This window comes from Vipera berus, assembly GCF_964194415.1.
Source record: "Vipera berus genome assembly, chromosome: 3".
Lineage (NCBI taxonomy): Eukaryota > Metazoa > Chordata > Lepidosauria > Squamata > Viperidae > Vipera > Vipera berus.
Genome location: NC_138204.1, coordinates 66,934,043 through 66,952,335, shown reverse-complemented (window position 1 = coordinate 66,952,335; position 18,293 = coordinate 66,934,043).

Genomic DNA, 18,293 nt, shown 5'->3' with positions numbered 1-18,293 from the left:
GGGATTAAGTCTGAAAATATGCTATAACGTTCCTTGCTCTGCTTCTTTTTTATATTGATTCTTTGCCCATCATTGTAGCATCTGGCATTTATATCTGATCACTTTTCTTCTGGGCTGACTCAAGTTATATTGTAGCCTGAAACAAAATAACAGTTGTGTTTCTTCTCCTAATTGCAAACTGAACTATAGCTTTCTACATCTGTTGTTGAGTTATTTAGGTATTTGAGGCATAGAATTTGGAAAGCACATTTCTTCCTCAGTAGTGATAAAAATATAATATGAATAAATGTTCATTTTTTTCAACATTTGAGCTGCTCAAAATCAGCAGCTGCCCTAGACTATGTAATTGTAGGTCCAGAGCTGTTTTATTGCACTTTATTTTGCTAATAAAAAGCATTTCCAGATTGTTTAAACAAGAATATTTTCCAAATTCATGGAACATAAAGACATTTTGGTCTATAACTGATCTTTCACTTTATTAATTCACATTGCAGGCAATTCAGTGAAGCTTTTTTGTTGATATTTCCATTAATCATGTTTCAACTCTATATAGATCTTTTTTTATTTGTTTATGATCTGATGATCTTTCCCATGTTTTTTATCCCATACATTGACTTCATTAGCTAACAGTGATAAGAGCTGAAGTTCAGAATAACAGAGTTGGAAGGGATCTTAGAAGTTTTCTGGTCCAACCTCTTGTGTAACAGGAAACCCTATACAATAGTTGTCCAATCATTTCTTAAAAATCTTCAGTGTTGGAGACCCCACAACCTCTGAAGTCAATAATTAGTTCACTAATTATTTATTCTATCAGGATTTTTTTTTCCTTTCTCCCGACTAGCATTGATGATGTTACCTAGCACTGATTGATGTTACCCTTTAATTTCTTCTTTGTTCTAGGTTGGTTCTCTCCATGTATCATGAGTTCCATGCATCATAAGCTGGGAAAGCTGGATATGTGTTGTGGGATTTAAAAATTTAAGATAATCTTTATTGATGTCTTGAACATATCATGGTGAGCTTGACTTTGACTTTGACTACCACAGGGATGAAATGATGCATCCCTTTTGGTAATATCTTAGATCTTTGAAGCAAACATTCTCTTTATTCCTTAATCTTTATTACACGTCTTTTTTTGTGGCATTCATTGTGGGTTCTCCCCCTCGATTTCCTCTTCTCATCAAATGTGTCCCAGATGCAATCAGAATTGTGTGTGTCTAACATTCCTGATGACATTTGCATCAAAACCTGTGTGCCAACTGGCTTCCTGGACATCATTTTGTGAGTGCCTCTCCATTCATGAAGAGAATGGGCTCATGTGTTGATTTTTCATTAGGGAAATAGTCTGTTTTGTGGTAAGCCATCTGCTGACTGTTCTTGCCATTCCATGTGGCACATAGAAATAGCCACAGCTACTGTGACTATTTTTGTTAGTTACTTTTTTGCATTTGCACATCTCTGGCTGAGCCAAAAAATAGAAGGGATTTTCTGGGCATATTTATGTGCCCTTACCTTTTAGATGGATTGTCCTCTAATTCTTCAAAATCTATTAAAGAGGTTAGCTTGTCCAACTGTATTGTGCTTTGGGGATAAAAATTGCCTGTTTTCTTTTTACACTCATAATAGCTTGATAGTGAAATATCAGATTTGAGTTTTCCAAGCTTATGAGCTTTATTCTCATAAGGATCTGGCTTTATTGATCATTGATATTTCAGAACAATAAAACAAAATACAGGGGTGTTTTTGTTTTATGTACTCTATAATTTCCATAAACCCAGCTTAATATTTATTTTCACTTGCTACTGAGTTTAAAAGTCTGGCTGGCAATCAAGACTGGAAATAGGGTCAAATGTCACTCATTTATTTTCTTTTCAATGCATACCACTGTGTTTAATTTACCTGCACTTTCATACTATCTGTGAGAGTCCATCAAGCCAACTTGTAAGGTTTTCTAAAATTGCAACTTTGCCTGCATTGCTGTCAGTTGTCCAAAATTATTTACCTTCTCAATTTATTAACTGCTTGCTTTTTGTCTTCCCAGTAAGGAATACATTTTCAAGTGCAGGCAATCTAAAGTTTCCTAGTCTTTCTTTGTCCTAGAAATTTCAGCCAGGAAGACCAGCGATTAGTCATTGCTGCATCCCTTGTTCGGTTACAAAAGAATGCTGGGATGCTTTTTAGTCATGGAGAATAGCCCAAAAGTGGTCTCAGCTGTCTCTCTTATATCACAAAGAATCAGGTGTGTGTGTGTGTGTGTGTGTGTGTGTGTGTAGTCTTTAAAAGTAGGATTCAATAGGATGACCAGGAAATGGGCAGGAAGGATCTCTAAGGATTACAGTCTAAGAAACTCAGGTGACATTGTTTACTGGACTAGTCTTAATTTTTTTTGGGTTTTATGTGCTTTTTCATTCCTTTTCTACCTTTCCTCTATTATAGCATAATTATACTAGTATTTTCTATTTTCACCTCCAAGGATTAGGACAATCATATACACGCCAGCTCAGAAGGAGATATGTGAGACTAAATTTGATTTATATCAATACCTTCAAGTGTTCCTTATTATTTAATTTGTGTTATCTCCATCATACTGAGTTTTTGACAGATATTTGCCTGATGCTACAACCCATGAACTGCTACTGAACAGTTTTAAAAATACAATGTGTTCTTTTTGAACACATTCAAACATTGTTTAGTGAATTTTTCAGCAGAAAACAATGGCTTTCTATATGCCAATTAGATTTTTTTTGATGGATCATCTAAATTTTCACCCATTGCAGTGTATGGTGAACGTTGTTGGGTTTTTTTTTTTTTTTACAAATCCAAACTCTCTCAGTGAGATATGTCTCATGCATATGTGTAGGGATACATTTCAAAATTGTGACTCTATTTCTTAATTTGTCCTTGGTCTAGGACCAGAATTTTTTGTTGCATGGGAAAATAAATGCTTGTTCATAAGTCCAGTTATGTGTGATTGGACGAGCTCTAAACAGTGTGGGCATATAGCTAGTCTTAATTCTCTAAGTCAGAAACCAGGCCTCACAAACAAGTGAAGCCCATCCATAGGATGCAGGCAGCATACAAAACCACCCCGCCTCCAGTCTGTGAAAAAAACCTCTCTCCATGGAACCGGTTCATGATGCCCAAAAGATTGGGGCCTCTGCTCTAAGTCATGTTATTTTCTTCAGATTCTGAAACTGGGGAAAGCTTTAATTAAAATAATGTCTGGTGTTTTTTTTTCTAAAATACAATAATTACCCACATCCTAAGATATCATTTTTCACCCAGAAGCAAGTGGAGATGTGGTGAATTGTTACATTTCCATTTGTGAAGCTTGTGTATTCTTTAACCAACCTAAATAATGTCATTTTTTTCTCTAGGTTCACTTGTCCAAAAAGAATGACTAAGATACACTTTTTAATTCTAGTCTGTTGTTGCACAGATAGCAAGAAGAAAGTTTAAATACACCATTATTACTTTATTACAATATGCCGTCATGGTGTGTTTCTGCATAGATCCTAACGCTCTAGGTCTTATTTAAGCATCCTTGAGAAACATTTAAATGGGAGGATAAAGCACAACAGTGCTTGCTTGCACAGCCCCCCCTTCCCCCCACTTGTCTAGTTGGATCTTTAACCAATGAAATTAAATGCAACCAATCTCAAATAAACTGCATATCCGCCCTTAAATGAGCACCCTGATACATTCTTAAACCAGTGACCTTTAAAACAATGCAGTGACTGTCTCAAAAGCCTTAAATGAGCTAATAGTGCTACCACGTTCTGCTCTTAATTCTTTCACTTCCTGAAGCAAAATCCCAGTGTCATGTGCAAAGATTAACTTATTTTTTTCTCCCTTCTTTCCCTTCATCACTGTTCCATTGCTTTGCCTGTATTCTACCTGATATGGTGATCCATGCTTAGCGGCAACCATCAGCTGGGTCATTGCCACATGAACGGAGATTTCCTAAGCCTAAATTGTGATGCATTTTTTTTCCACTTACTAAATTGATCAATGGATGTAAGGACGACAAGGGCAAAATTCATAATGCTCTAAAAATGGAGTATCCTGATCTCCCCAGGTTGAAAGTGCGCTTTTTCCATTACACTGAAACCAGTCACTGTCTGTGGCTTTTAAATTTCATAATTTGTCATGTCACCCAGCAAAATGGAGTTTTTCTGTCATGCTCACCAACTCAGATTTAGCTGAATTTACACAAAGCTGCAGGTGCTTGGTAGTCACCTGAAACTATTGTAGAGCTAGTTAATACAATCTGTGCTTTTACACTTCCGGAAGCAATTTGGAAATGTACCATGAACCTAGGTTATTATTCTTTTACAGAATTAACATTCTAGAAATGATTAAAGTGAGAGAGGTCTGCAATAATCTATTTTTAAGTTCACCTTTTCTTCTCCATTTTCAAATAAGCAGGCAGCTTAAGATAGTGCAACCTGTATAACTCCACAGTCGTCATCAGTGACATTTATGTTATTGAAAGATATCATTTGTAATGCTGTTTTAATGTTAATCTCTCTTTTTGCCCGTAACATGTTTTATGGTTAAATACACACTCTCCTAGTTGCAAGTCTCAGCTTTTCTTTAGATGAAAAATGAGAGTAACAGAGTGGTTATAAAAAATATTTGAGTGCTTGGAGCTGCAACTTTCTAGACAGCTACAGGACTATCTGGACAAAATAATGATGTTATCAGAAGAGACAGGACTGTAATTTTGGTGGGGGAGAGGCATTTTTTCCAAGTTTTAAAGGTAGAAGTGAGACTCGGAGACAAACCACTTCTGTTCTTAATCTTAGACCACCAATGCACCAATAATGACCTAAATGACTATTTTTAAGGTTAAGTGTGGGTTGATTGAAGTGTTTGGATACCTCTTGCTCCCTTTCTTATCTTTCATTTTGAAACACTGGAAAAAAATTACAGCACAGGATCACAGAATCTGATTCAGTCAATTTATTGCTCAATTTCAGCAAAGCAATCTTAGGTGCTAAGGACCTTCCCCGAGATTCATGGGTCAACGATTACACCCTTTTGATATAGAAGATTATCACACATTAATAATAAAAAAGCCATATATAGTTGTGCCAACGTTATGGAATTCCATAACCCCAGACAATTTTGAGGGATGATGGACATGCAATTCAGCAATATTGAGGGAAACACACTTCTGCTCAAGCTTGTCATAAGTCATTCAGATATCAGAGGATTTATTCGTCTTTGAAAAGAATTCCATATTGCAGTGAAAATACATTACAAGGTAGTTTGGGCTTTAAAACTATGTTGAGATTCCTCCCCCCATTCAACAGAAAACTATTGTTTCAGTGACACATGCCTCTAAACCAGGGCTTTTCAACCTTTTCACCCATTGTACCACTTTTAGGATATGGCAACATCTGAGTACCACCAGGCGCCTAGCAACTAAATTTCATTTTTGATGTGCGCCATTGTGCCCACAGTAAAAAATGACAATAAATATTATCTTATCTTATCTTAAAAAAGGTGTCAAAAACATGACCAAAAAAAAAGAGGAAAAAACTTATGAAGGACAGGTAGTCCTCGACTTACAACAGTTCGCTTAGTGACTGTTCGAAGTTACAATAACACTGGAAAAAGTGCCCTGAATGAATGAATGAATGAACCTTTATTGTCAAAGTACAACCACGTATACACTGAGATTGGCTGAGCCTCCCTTCATGTCCCCACCCCCAACTTACAGTGACACAAACCCTCCATCTTATTACACCATGAGCTAATTGCACAATGCACCGGCCTCGCAAGTCAATTATACATAAAGTTTATAAAATTATTTCCCATTCAAAAGCCTAACAGCCCATGGATAAAAGCTGTTCTTCAGCCTGTTGGTACGGCTGGCTATACTCCTATATCTCCTACATGATGTTAGGAGAGTAAAGAGATACCGTCCCGGGTGTGAGTCATTCCTGAGAATTTTCCTCACTCTTCCAAGGCAGCGAGCCCTGGCGATGTCATCCAGTGGTGTCAGGGGACAGCCCACAATGTCTTGTGCTGTGCTCACCACCCTCTGTAATACTTTCCTATCTGCGGCTGTAAGACCAGCATACCAAACCACAATACAGTACCATACGAGAGGATGCTCTCTATAGTAGACCGGTAAAAGAAGGTCATAAGCCGTTGTTCTACCATGTTCTTCTGCAAGACCCTGAGAAAGTGAAGTCTCTGTTGGGCCTTTCTGGCCACCTGGGTTGTATTAACTTTCCAGGTCAGATCTTCACAGAGGTAGACTCCCAGAAATTATCCAATAAATAAATTGGTGAAAAGCTGATGAAAACTGGACTTGGGGAGCTTTCTGAAGCCTCCTGTGATACCAATAGATGAGAATATATGTATCTCAGTGTTGAACCATGGAGTCTTTGAACTTTGTTGTGCACTTGCAGACATTTTATTACCCAATTAGGTAACATCATCATACAATTAATCATCAGAGAGCAGAAATTTAAAGGAGGAAACTCTCTCCACACAGTCCTCCCCGATGTAAAGTGGGTCAGGTTCCTCCTTTTTCCTCTGGAAGTTGCACCATCTCTTTCGTCTTGCCGATGTTCAGGTGCAAGTTGTTGTTATAACACCATATGGATAGTTTTTTTTTTAATTGAAAAGTTTTACAATACATTTTATCTTTAACAATCCCTCCCCCCTCCCTCCGCCCACCCCTTCCTAGCCCTCCCTAACCCTCCCCCCCTTCCCCCTCCCCCCTCCCCGACTTCCCAGAGCTAAATACAAGGTATAAAAGCAAAAAACAATCATAAACAACCATATGCTAACAACAATAAACTATTAAGTCTATCGCACTCTAGCTCATATGAAATGACTACAAGCAATACTAATATCACATAAAAGAAAAGAGAAAAAAAACTTATTCAAATGCTAAGTGAATCTTTTTAGTCCCATATTTGTTCTGGATATAATCAATCCACTTTTTCCACTCCATAATATAACGTTGTTGCGAATGATCTTTCAAATAAGCCGAAATCTTTGCCATTTCCGCCAGGTCAGAAACTTTTAAAGTCCATTCTTCTATAGTCGGGAGTTCCTCCTTCTTCCAATATTGACCTACTAAAAGTCTTGCTGCTGTAATTAAGTTCAACATCAACTTGGTGTCCACAACAGTAGTATCTTAGTATCTGTAATTATGCCCAATAAGAACAATTGTGGACAAAACTTTATCCTTTGCTTAAAAATCTTCTGCATGCCAGAAAAGCAAAATCTTTCCTTCTCCTTAAAATTCTTGGAGGAATCTCTTTTAAAACCAAAACTTCTTGCTCAGCAACCACAAGCTTAGTATCATAAGCAACTTGGATAACTTCATTCCTGATTGCTCTCTTTGTAAAATAAACCACCACATCTCTAGGTAGCTTCCTCTGCCTTGCAATCCATGAATTCACACGAAAGATTTTGTCTATGCTTCCCTCAATTTCAGCTGCTGGCTGTCCCAGTACCACTTCCAAAGCCTCAGAGACTACCTGCTTTAAATCTTCTTTAGGATTCTCTTTTAAGCCTCTGATTCTGATAGCAAACTCCATCTGGTGGTACTGGACCAGAGTCAAGTCCCCATCCATTTTATCCATCATATTTTCATTCTCTAAAACTTTTGCTTCTAGTCTGGAATTCTTTTGGCTAAGATCCTCCATTTTTTCATCCAAGCATTGAATACATAAAGCCACACCTTCAAGTGCAGGCAAGATGTCTGCCCTCATTGCTGTAAACTTCTCTTCCATCTTCTCCTCCAGCTTCTCCTCCAGCTTTTCCATCTTTTCATCTATAATATCTGATATTTGTTGTGAGTGCTTTTCCAAAGCATCCTGCAAATCCTTAACCATCAGTGCCGGAGCAGGTGCAGGAGGAAGTAAGGCTTGCAGCGAGGACTGTTGCACCGGGGAAGCCCCCGCACTCCGGAGAGCTTTAGAAGTTTTAGTCGCCATCTTCCCCCACTTTCACTTGCTACGCACTTTCACTTTTAAAATCCATAAAGTCCATTGAACTAGAGAACAAAAATCCACTTCACCTTGACCTCCTGTACCGCTCTGCCTGCCTCTTCACACTCGAAAGTCTTTCCTTCTGGCAGGGGTGGTTGCTAACGCTTGGTTCTGCTCCCAAAAGCACGGAACAGAAGCGTTGCGCAGCCCGGAGCAAACCCAGGCTTTGGGGGGGGGGCTCTATCCTTCAGCCGCCCGATCTAAAAGCTCAGGCGGCCCCAGAGAGCTCAACCCCTACCTGGGGCCTCACCCCCTCCTCTTCTCCCAAGGAGGGGGCTTCCGAACCACTAAAACAGCTGATCGGTGCTGTTTTCAGCAGTTCAAACAAAGCCGCGGAGCGGACAGCCCGAAGATGGCTGTCTTCAGCGTCGCGTCGCCACCGGAAGTCACCATACGGATAGTTTTTGTACCTCTGCCCTGTATACTGTCTCATCCCCACCTGTAATAAGACCCACCATGGTAGTATAATCTGCAAACTTAATTTGTACACCGCCCTGAGTCCTTCGGGAGAAGGGCGGTATAGAAATATTAATAAACTAAACTAAACTAAATTATCGCAGTAGATGGGTCGGATGATACACAGTGTACAAAGAGTACAGGTAGGGGCTAAGCACACAGCTCTGTGGCGAGCCGGTGCAAAGCTTCAGGGGGGTGGACAAAGCAGACCCGACCCTCACTGTTTGTAACCGGTCTTAAATCCTATCGCAGATGGAGGGGGAAAATTTCAAGTCAGTCAGCTTCTTGATGAGAGTGCTCGGCAAAATGGTATTGAAAGCCGAGCTATAATCAACAAAAAGCATCCTGACATAGCTTCCAGGTTTCTCAAGATGACTTGCTACAGAGTGTAAAGCAGTAGCTATGGCATCATCGTCTGTCGACCTGTTCCCCCTGTAGGCAAATTGATGTTTATCGAAATCCAGTGGGAGGCATGTCCTGAGATGTTGGAGAACCAGTCTTTCGAAGCATTTCATGACTACAGACGTTAATGCAACTGGTCTGTAGTCATTCAGGCACTCAACTGCAGTTTTCTTGGGGACTGGGACAATGGTAGCTGCTTTCAAGCATGATGGTACACATGCCATTTGCAAGGAGATGTTAAAAATCCTTGTCAGGACCCCTGCTAATTGGTCAGCACAATTCTTAACCACTATTCCCAGCATCTCATCTGGGCCTGCAGCTTTGCTGGGATTCACAGCCTTCAATACAGCTCTCACTTGGTCTTCAGATAGGGTGAGTTGCTGAAAATCAGAAGGCCAGCCAGCAGACGCTACGGGATCTGGTTTTTTTACCTTGTAGTGAACGAAGAAGATATTCAGCTCCTCAGCCAATGAGGCATCGGTGTTAACTATGCTCCTCGTACTGCCCTTGTAGTTGGTTAAATGCTGCAGTCCCTGCCACACTTGCCTCGGATTGTTGTCTGCTAAGTGGTTTTCCACCTTGTGTTTATATTGCTGTTTTGCCATCCTAATGCCTCTTCTAAGATTTGCCCTGGCCTCTCTGTATGTGTCCCTGTCCCCTGCCTTAAAGGCAGAATCCCAGGCTCTTAGGAGTGTTCATATCTCTGCAGTCATCCAGAGTTTACACTTCCCATAAACTCTAATGCACTTTTCTGTTGTTTCACTATCAGTGCATGTAATATAAGAGAGTACAGCATCTGTGTATGCATTCAGGTCTTGATCTTTGAATACACTCCAGTCAGTAGTTTCAAAGCAGTCCCCAAGCCACAGCCAAGCAAGACACCTGCCTGCCTGCCCGGCGGCACTCTTCCTCCTGTCCGAGGTTTTCATTGTTGTGAGCATTTCTGTTGAGGATTGGCAGTGTGGGGTGGGGTGGGGGTGTTTGGTTTTTATTTCCCCCATCTGCTGGGTGGTTGCAGCAGGTTTTGTTCACTTCACATGATCCTGGGACACTATGACCATCATAAACATGAATCAGTTGCCAAGCATCTGAGTGTAAATCACAAGACCCTGGAGATGCTGCAGCATTCCAGCTGATCGGCCCTTCTTTTTGGCTCAGAAGTGCCAGGATCAGCACTGAGCTCCAGCTGGAGCCTGGCGCTGATCCTGGCACTCCCGCTGAGCCCTGACAGCCCCGAAGAGGAGCTGATCCTGGCACTCCCGCTGAGCCCTGACAGCCCTGAAGAGGAGCTGATCCTGGCGCTTCACTGAGCCCTGACAGCCCCGAAGAAGTGCTGATCAGCTAGAAAGTGGCACTGATCCTGTTGCTTTCGCTGAGCCCTGACAGCCCTGCATCTCCAGCCATCTCTCACTCAGGCTTGTGTAGTGCTGCCACCAGTTCAACTCATTCCCCTCCCCAGCTATCACTTTTCTAGGATGGTCGCGTACCACCTGCCAGGTGCCAATATACCACAGGTGGTACCCGTACCTCTGGTTGAAACGCCCTGCTCTAAACCATCTATAATACTAACTTGTTAATATCTGTTAAGGAATTTGTTGTGCAGAGGTCTCCTTGTACTACCAAAGAGTTGCACAGACAAGGAACGGTACTGAGAGCAGCAAGAGTCACACAAGAATACACTGAGTTGTAAAAGCAAAAAGTAGTTTACTTTGAGGTGGTGTAAAAACAAAAATGCACAGTCAAAAATAAACAGTCCAAGTAGCAATCCAAAATACAAAGTCTTCTTACCGGTCCAGAGGTCAATACACAGTTCAGGTAACAGAGCAAAAACAGTAATAGTAGAGAGCAGTGAATTCAGAGAGAGAAAGAAGCTATGTTACTAGCTCCCTCTTATGGCCATGAGAACACTTACACACCCATTGGCCAATTAACAACTTAATGCCGAACAATATCTATGGCTTTTTTAAAAAGTTCAGTGGTTCAGCAAGAGGCAGGATCATGAGTTAAATAATGCTTTGAAGTGACACCAAACTGTTTTCGGAAGTAGTTTGGTGGGCAGGGGAAAATATTGGATTCTTAATTAGATTACCATAAGTATCACTAGCTCATTATGCCTGCTAAAAATCTGATGGTAAGTCTGCTGGGGAAACCAAGTCATTTCTTTGGCTTGGAAAATGAGATGTCTGGGAAGGAGGAATTGAAGCCTGCATATTGAAAAATGTTTATCTTGCTATTCCTTTTAATTTGAACTCGATGTAAACAGATAAATTGCTAAACAGGAATAAATGAAATTTCAGCACCTGACAAAATGTTTGGTTTATCTCTTTGTGCTTAGGGCCATATATTCTTATTTTAGTTCAGCATATCTGAACTCTGAAGTTGTTTTGTATAGTCTGCATAAACAATTATATTCCTAACATGTTAGCAACGTAAGAATTTGCCCTGCCCAAAATCAGGACACTGTTTCTTCTCATTTAGAATTACACTGACTAAATGTCAGACACTGAACTTCAGCTGTTCCTCTTGAGCTACGATCAAATAAGAAATAATACATATTTGTTAGAAATAATTATTTCAAGCTTCTTTATAGGCCTGAACTTAGACAATAAAACTACATTATTATTACCACTGTCAAGCCCCGCCGGTCCGCCGCCCGCTCGGGCCTCGACACTGCCACCGGCAAGCCCCGGAACCGGCCATGATGGGCATGACTTCGCCCAAACACCGTGGAGCATGCCGCAGCTCCGCCGATCAGCTGGCCGGCGCCCAGCTGACCGGCGCGCTCCCTCCGGATCGCCGACAGTCTCCCCGTCAATCCCCGGAACCAACCGAGATGGGCGTGGCGTCGCCCGAACGCCGTGAGGCGCGCCGCGGCTCCGCTGATCAGCTGGACGCCGGTAGGATGGGCGTGGCGTCGCCCGAACACCGCGGAGCGCGCCGCAGCTCCGCCGAACAGCTGGCCGGTGCCCGGATGATCGGCGCACCCCCTCCGGACCGTCGGCTCCGTCGGGCCCCGGGCATTCGGGCGATGGGTGTGGCCTCGCCCGAATCCTGCAGAACGCGTCGCAGCCCCGCCGCACAGCTGGCCGGCGCCCAGCTGATCGGCGCGTCTGCTTCACCTCGGTGGCAGGACTCTGGGCTGCAGGCGGTGTCCGGGCAGGAACAGACTGGAGGCACCCGCGGGACTGAACGAACAGACAGGGCCGCCCCAGCAAAACGTGGAGGGGTGTGTGGCTATGCCCGTGTTTCCACCCTCACTCCCTGGGCGCCTAGAAGGACTGGGGGGGGAGCTCTCAGCCGCAATGCCGGCACGGACTGGGGCGCATGAGGGAGGCTTACCGGGGAGGGGGCTTGGCGGGCCGCAGCGGTGCACACGGTGGGTGGTGGCTATGCAAGGTGATGGGTGGGGCATTTATGGGGAGGCGGGCGGATGCCGGTTTGCTTTGAAGGGGTGGGGTCAGGGCGTGGTAACCTGATAAAAGAGCGTTGAGGCTAGATGCCTCAACGCTGACTTTACCGCGGTTTGCTTTGGAGAAGAAATAAACCTGGTCACCCGTTCCTTTTGGAGTGCTTTTGTTCCCTGGCAGAGGACGTCGTGACAGTAAGTCAGCGTTGTTCCAGGATACCTACTGCTGTTACTCACGCTTTGGGCATGGCAGAGGATCCATCGGGGCTTGATCTGGCAGCCGAGGAGGAAGGGGCTGTTGGGGCTGCAGTTGCAACCCCACCTGATCCTGGCGAGCCAGAGGGGCCAGCAGTGCGGCCGAAGACCAAGGGGGTTATAGCCTCGGCTGAAGCTGGTGATAGTTGGGAGGAAGGGTCTCTGGCTCAAAGCGGGGGGGGGTGGCAGAGCCCTCCCTTGGAGCGTTGGGACCAAGTCCGTGGTGAGGGCCGTTCTGGAAACTCCCTAATGATCTTCTATAAATCTCATGTAGATCTACATGCCTTGATAGTTTATGGTGGAACCATACTCACATCTTGTAGAAAGGCTATGATATACAAGCAATCAATTAATAAATAGTGTAAACACTAAGGAAAAAAGACGTAAGGGATATATGTCTTCTCTGCTATGATCTTGAGAAGGCTTCTCAGTCTTCTGTTGGGAATTGTTTTGCTTTGGATGGGGATTTTGATGAAGCAATTCAAAAGCGATGAGGAGGGGAATTGTGGTCCCCAAATACTTCAGCATAAAAGAACATCTTGCAATTATCATTTCAGCATAGGTAGTCCTTGACTTATGAGCAAAATTGAGCCATGTTTCCATAGTTAAGCAAGACAGTTGTTAAGTGAATTTTGCCTGCTTTTACAATCTTTCTTTGCCACAGTTGTTAGGTGAATCATTACATTGTTAAGCTAGCAACATGGTTATTAAGTGAAACAGTGCTGGTGTAACTTCACACGGTTGCTGAATGAATGGTTAAAAGTTGAGAACTACCTGTAATGCCCAGTTGGTTCTCTCAATGGGTTCTGAAGTTGTTGCAACCTCCTCGCAACCTGAAAAAGTGTGTTGATTTGGTCAACAACCACCCTGACTTCATTGAAACAGTTTATTTATTTTTTTTTATTTTTTTTTTAATTCCATTTATATCCCGCCCTTCTCCGAAGACTCAGGGCGGCTTACAAGCTTAGCAGTAGCCTTCATTCTATGTATATGCCTGCTTATTAGGGCTTTCACACACACACCAGCGGCATTATTACAAAGTCAGCTTATTGCCCCCAACAATCTGGGTCCTCATTTTACCTACCTCGGAAGGATGGAAGGCTGAGTCAACCTTGAGCCTGGTGGGATGCGAACCTGCACTAACTGCAGGCAGCTGGTGTTACTTAAGGAGGCATTAGCCCACTGCTCCACCAAGGCTCTGGTGAACGGGCAAGGACTTCCTTCTTTCAAAAGATTTTTTTTTAAAGAAGCATTTAATTTTGTATTTTTGTTCTTCAGAAACATCTTTTCGCAGCATCAGCAAAAGTGGTTTTTGTGTGTGTGTGTTTCTTGAAAGTAGGCAGTTAATTTGTTTGGATGGTGCTAGGAACTGGCAGCAAGAAGCTGATATAGCACCTCTACAAGGACAGCCATTTCGCTTTCTTCTGCGCTGTATATTGGTTGACATTAATCCTGTAATTGAAGCTTCCGGTGTTCGGATTAAACTGATTTTTATCAGTGAAAGCTTGGCAGAAAGAAAAAGAGATTTGGGGCAAATGGCAATTTAGTCTAAAACTCCTTCTCTTCTTTTTCCTCATTTCCAGCACAAACATTTCAATCCTTAGTATGTGGTTTGTTTTCTTGATCTTTGCAAATTCTTCATGCCATACCTCACACAAATGCTGCTCCAGCAATTTCTTCAACTAAGGAAACAGCCTGTGGCCAGAGATTAGGGAGAAAGCTGTGCATGGAACTTGTCATCAGATAGTTGCAGCAAAAAAATAAAACAAATTGTACTCATGCTTGAAGTTGGATGGTTCTATCAAGATAAATAACATAACTTATATGGAAAAATAAATTAAATAAATACCAGAATGAAAAAATGCTAATTGAAATGAAACCAAATGCAACTTAAAATGTATTTTTTTACAGATTAGTGGATACATTCATATTAATTGATCCATAATCCAAATACTTGCCTGAGATTTGGCTATCAATGAGTTTTATTATACCGTTTCTATTTTTGCTTACAATTATAACATCTTTTTTTCTGCTCTGCTTCCATTTTACATGTACTAGGCTTCTATGTGTAGGTCATCTGAAATGACTGCTTTACTCAAGGAGAGCAAAAATAAGATTAAATCTATGTAGTATTTTTCATCTTGTTCTAAAAAGGAATATCTCTGAATATCTAAGTCTCTCTCTCTCTCTCTCTCTCTCTCTCTCTCTCTCTCTCTCTCTCTCTCTCTGTGTGTGTGTGTGTGTGTGTTATTTTGATAACTCACTCAACTACAGAAGTGTCTGTGCTTCCATCTCTCATGGTTTTGGTTTTCCTCTCCTTATACATTGCTTGTTTTCTTATTCAGACATAATGTGCTAGTTTGAGTCATGGCTGATTACCTGAAATAAATATTGGGAGAATTTTTTTTAAAAAAATAAGCAAAACAGACAGATAGCAACAGAAGCAAGCATCAGCTTCATCATCTCTCTTGAATAAGACCATCATTGGAATACTTTACTTTTAAAAACCGAGTTCAAAACTTTGAGACATGATATGCATGAGTTCAAAACTTTGAGACATGATATGCATGAGGTACTTTTGTCAAAAAAGTTATGCAGGTTGATGGTTAACAGTATGTCTGAATAAGTAGACTGGCTCTAGTGATTTAAGAACTTGGTACATTTTTTCTTAGCCAAGATGAAGTGTAAGTTGAGCAGATTTATAGCAGGTACCTGGCTGATCACACTAGAACCTAATCTCCATGAAAATGCTTTATTTCCTTCTGAATCCATCTTAGTTGACAACTATCATTACATCTTGTAGCCTTGAATTTCACCTATTTGTTGTGTGAAGAGTCTGTCCGGAATCTCCTATTATTTAATTTCATTGGAAGACCTCAGATACCAGCATTATGGTGTTAGTATCTTCTCCCTAATCATTTTCTTGATCTGATTCATGCACCTCTATAGAATCATTAAAACAACAGCAAAACAACAACAATAATAACAATTAGAAACACTTTTAGCATGACAGGATTCTGGATGAATTAAACTGGACCTCATCTAGAAGGCTTTCCTCTTGTTCTGCAGACTTGTGAAATGTCATTACATCTGTGTCTTTTGGTAGGTGAGCAGATCACGTTGGATGTTTATCTTATCTGGGGACAACCAGTGTTCTGTGAATTCCTTCCCCAATAATATTTATGAGCAGACAACGAAGTTCCTTGGTTCTCTTTTTTTGATGTTAAAATGATTATGCCAGCTCTTGGGAAAAAATTGTCGAATGCTGTGTAAACTAGTGTTGACATGTCTCCTGCAACCAATTAGCCTGGGCTTATTTTATCATTGCTCTCAGTCATAGTTCTCATATGATTTTTATTAAATGCACTGTTTTTCTTTTTGAGCAAAATTAACATTGGTTGACATCTTATCACTTCTAACATAGCCATTTACCTAACACATTAAAATATTTCTTAAAAATATGCTCAGTAAGGTGTAAATATATTTTTATTTCCTTCAAGTTCCGAAAATTAAAATATTTTTTCTACATTTTGCACTGTACTGGCTTCTTCGATTCTGAATTTAGAACATACGGTAAATATAACAGTATCATTCCTCAATAATTCTCTTATTGTTCAAGAACTATGTTATGGTACTTGCATTTTCTATTGTTTACATGGCAGAGCTTTTTATCTTTCACTTTAGCTTTCCAAGTATTTTATTCATAAGTTTAAGAAGAAAATATAAAATGCAGTAGATCTTTAATGAGACATTTACAGTTAATGTTGCTTTTGTTTTTCAGTGGATCAAACTGAAAACCATCTTAATCCAGCATTTAGTTGCTCATAATGGCCAGATAGAGGTTTACCCTTTCCACTGTTGAGTGCTGGAGGTGGTATTTGGAAGCATATTGCTTCCAACATCATATTGACATATCTAAATAGCCCTTGATAAACTCCATGAATTATCAAATTCCAAAGATTATATGTCTTAAATGCATTTACTATAAAGATTTAAAGACTATATTTTCCTCTGGGTTTTGGCCTCCCATGACTTGTCTTGGAGATTGTGATTGCTTATGCTGTACAAAGAAATAAAAACAAAGAAAATATTTTGTCTCTGTGTGTGTCTGTCTCTCTCTCTCTCTCTCTGTGTGTGCATGCACAAAATGTCATTAATTAGCACAGTAGACCTCAGAGACAGAGGCAGTTCCTGAAACCACTTTCAATTCTTCTGAACTAATTGACTAGTTCTGGAATATACCACAAAAGTAAAACAATGTCATGGATGATAATTGAGTTTGATCCCAAAAGCCTTTGATTTCTATTGTAAGCATATATAAACTATATATTGAAGTCTTTTAAAATGTGTACGTCACACTTTACACTGGATTTTAAAAAAATGAGAGAGAGAGAGAGAGAGAGAGAGAGAGAGAGAGAGAGAGAGAGAGAGAGAGAGAGAGAGAGAGAGAGCGCTCAGTTGTGCCCATTCTTGACCTTTGTGCTGGTATTTATTACTTTTGATCAATTAACAGATTATTTGAAGAAAAAGAGAAAGTGCTACTTTCATAATATGGGAAAGAGAAACTTATCTTTCCAGATTTCCATGGCTATTTAAAATTTCTGACAAAATAGTGAATTAAGAATATGAGTCAACCAAAAATAGAACAGTAACAATGACATATGGAAATATTCATGGGGAATGCAAGGTAACTGTAATAGCCTTGTATTCCCCATGTATATTTCCATATGTCATTGTTACTCAAGCATGAATAACAGTTCCATGTGTCACCAGACCACAACTCAAGTACTTTGTGTCTCTCTGCACACCACATTTTTAGAAAGATATTGCCAAGTTTGATAAACTTCAGGGTAATAAAACAAAGATAAATAATAGAAGGACATGAGGATGTTCAGCAATGAGGACTAATGGGAGACATTTTAAATATTCAGTTACATAACAAGAAGGTAAGAGAAGAATATATATATATATATAAGGTAAAGGTAAAGGTTTCCCCGCACATGCGTGCTAGTCGTTTCCGACTCTAGGGGCCGGTGCTCATCTCCGTTTCAAAGCCGAAGAGCCAGCGCTTGTCCGAGGACGTCTCCATGGTCATGTGGCCGGCATGACTAGACGCCAAAGGCGCATTGAACGCTGTTACCTTCCCACCGTAGTGGTCCCTATTTTTCTACTTGCATTTTTAGGTGCTTATATCCCCTTCATGGATTACTGCCTTGTCGTGGCGAAGGGGCTTGCGTAATTCAATGAAGCTATGAGCTATGCCGTGCAGGGCCACCCAAGACGGACAGGTCATAGCTGAGAGTTCTGACAAAACGTGATCCACTGGAGAAGGAAATGGCAACCCACTCCAGTATCTTTGCCATGAAAACCCTATGGACAGTACCAAAAGGCAAAACGATATGACGCTGGAAGATGAGCCCCTCAGGTCGGAAGGCGTCCAATATGCTACTGGGGAAGAGCAGAGGGCTAGTACTAGTAGTCCCAGCATTAGGCTCTTCCCAGCATTAGCCCCTTCGCCACGACAAGGCAGTAATCCATGAAGGGGAGATATATATATATATATATATATATATATATATATATATATATATATATATATATATATATGGATCTTTGGTCATTCGGGTTTTTCCCCGCGTAGAACTAAAGGTGTAGGAGCAACGTTTCGACGGAATCCCATCTGTCATCATCAGGCTGGTGGCTTCAACTCTGATTGGGTGGGGGATTAAGTGTGTTCTGATTGGGTGGGAGTG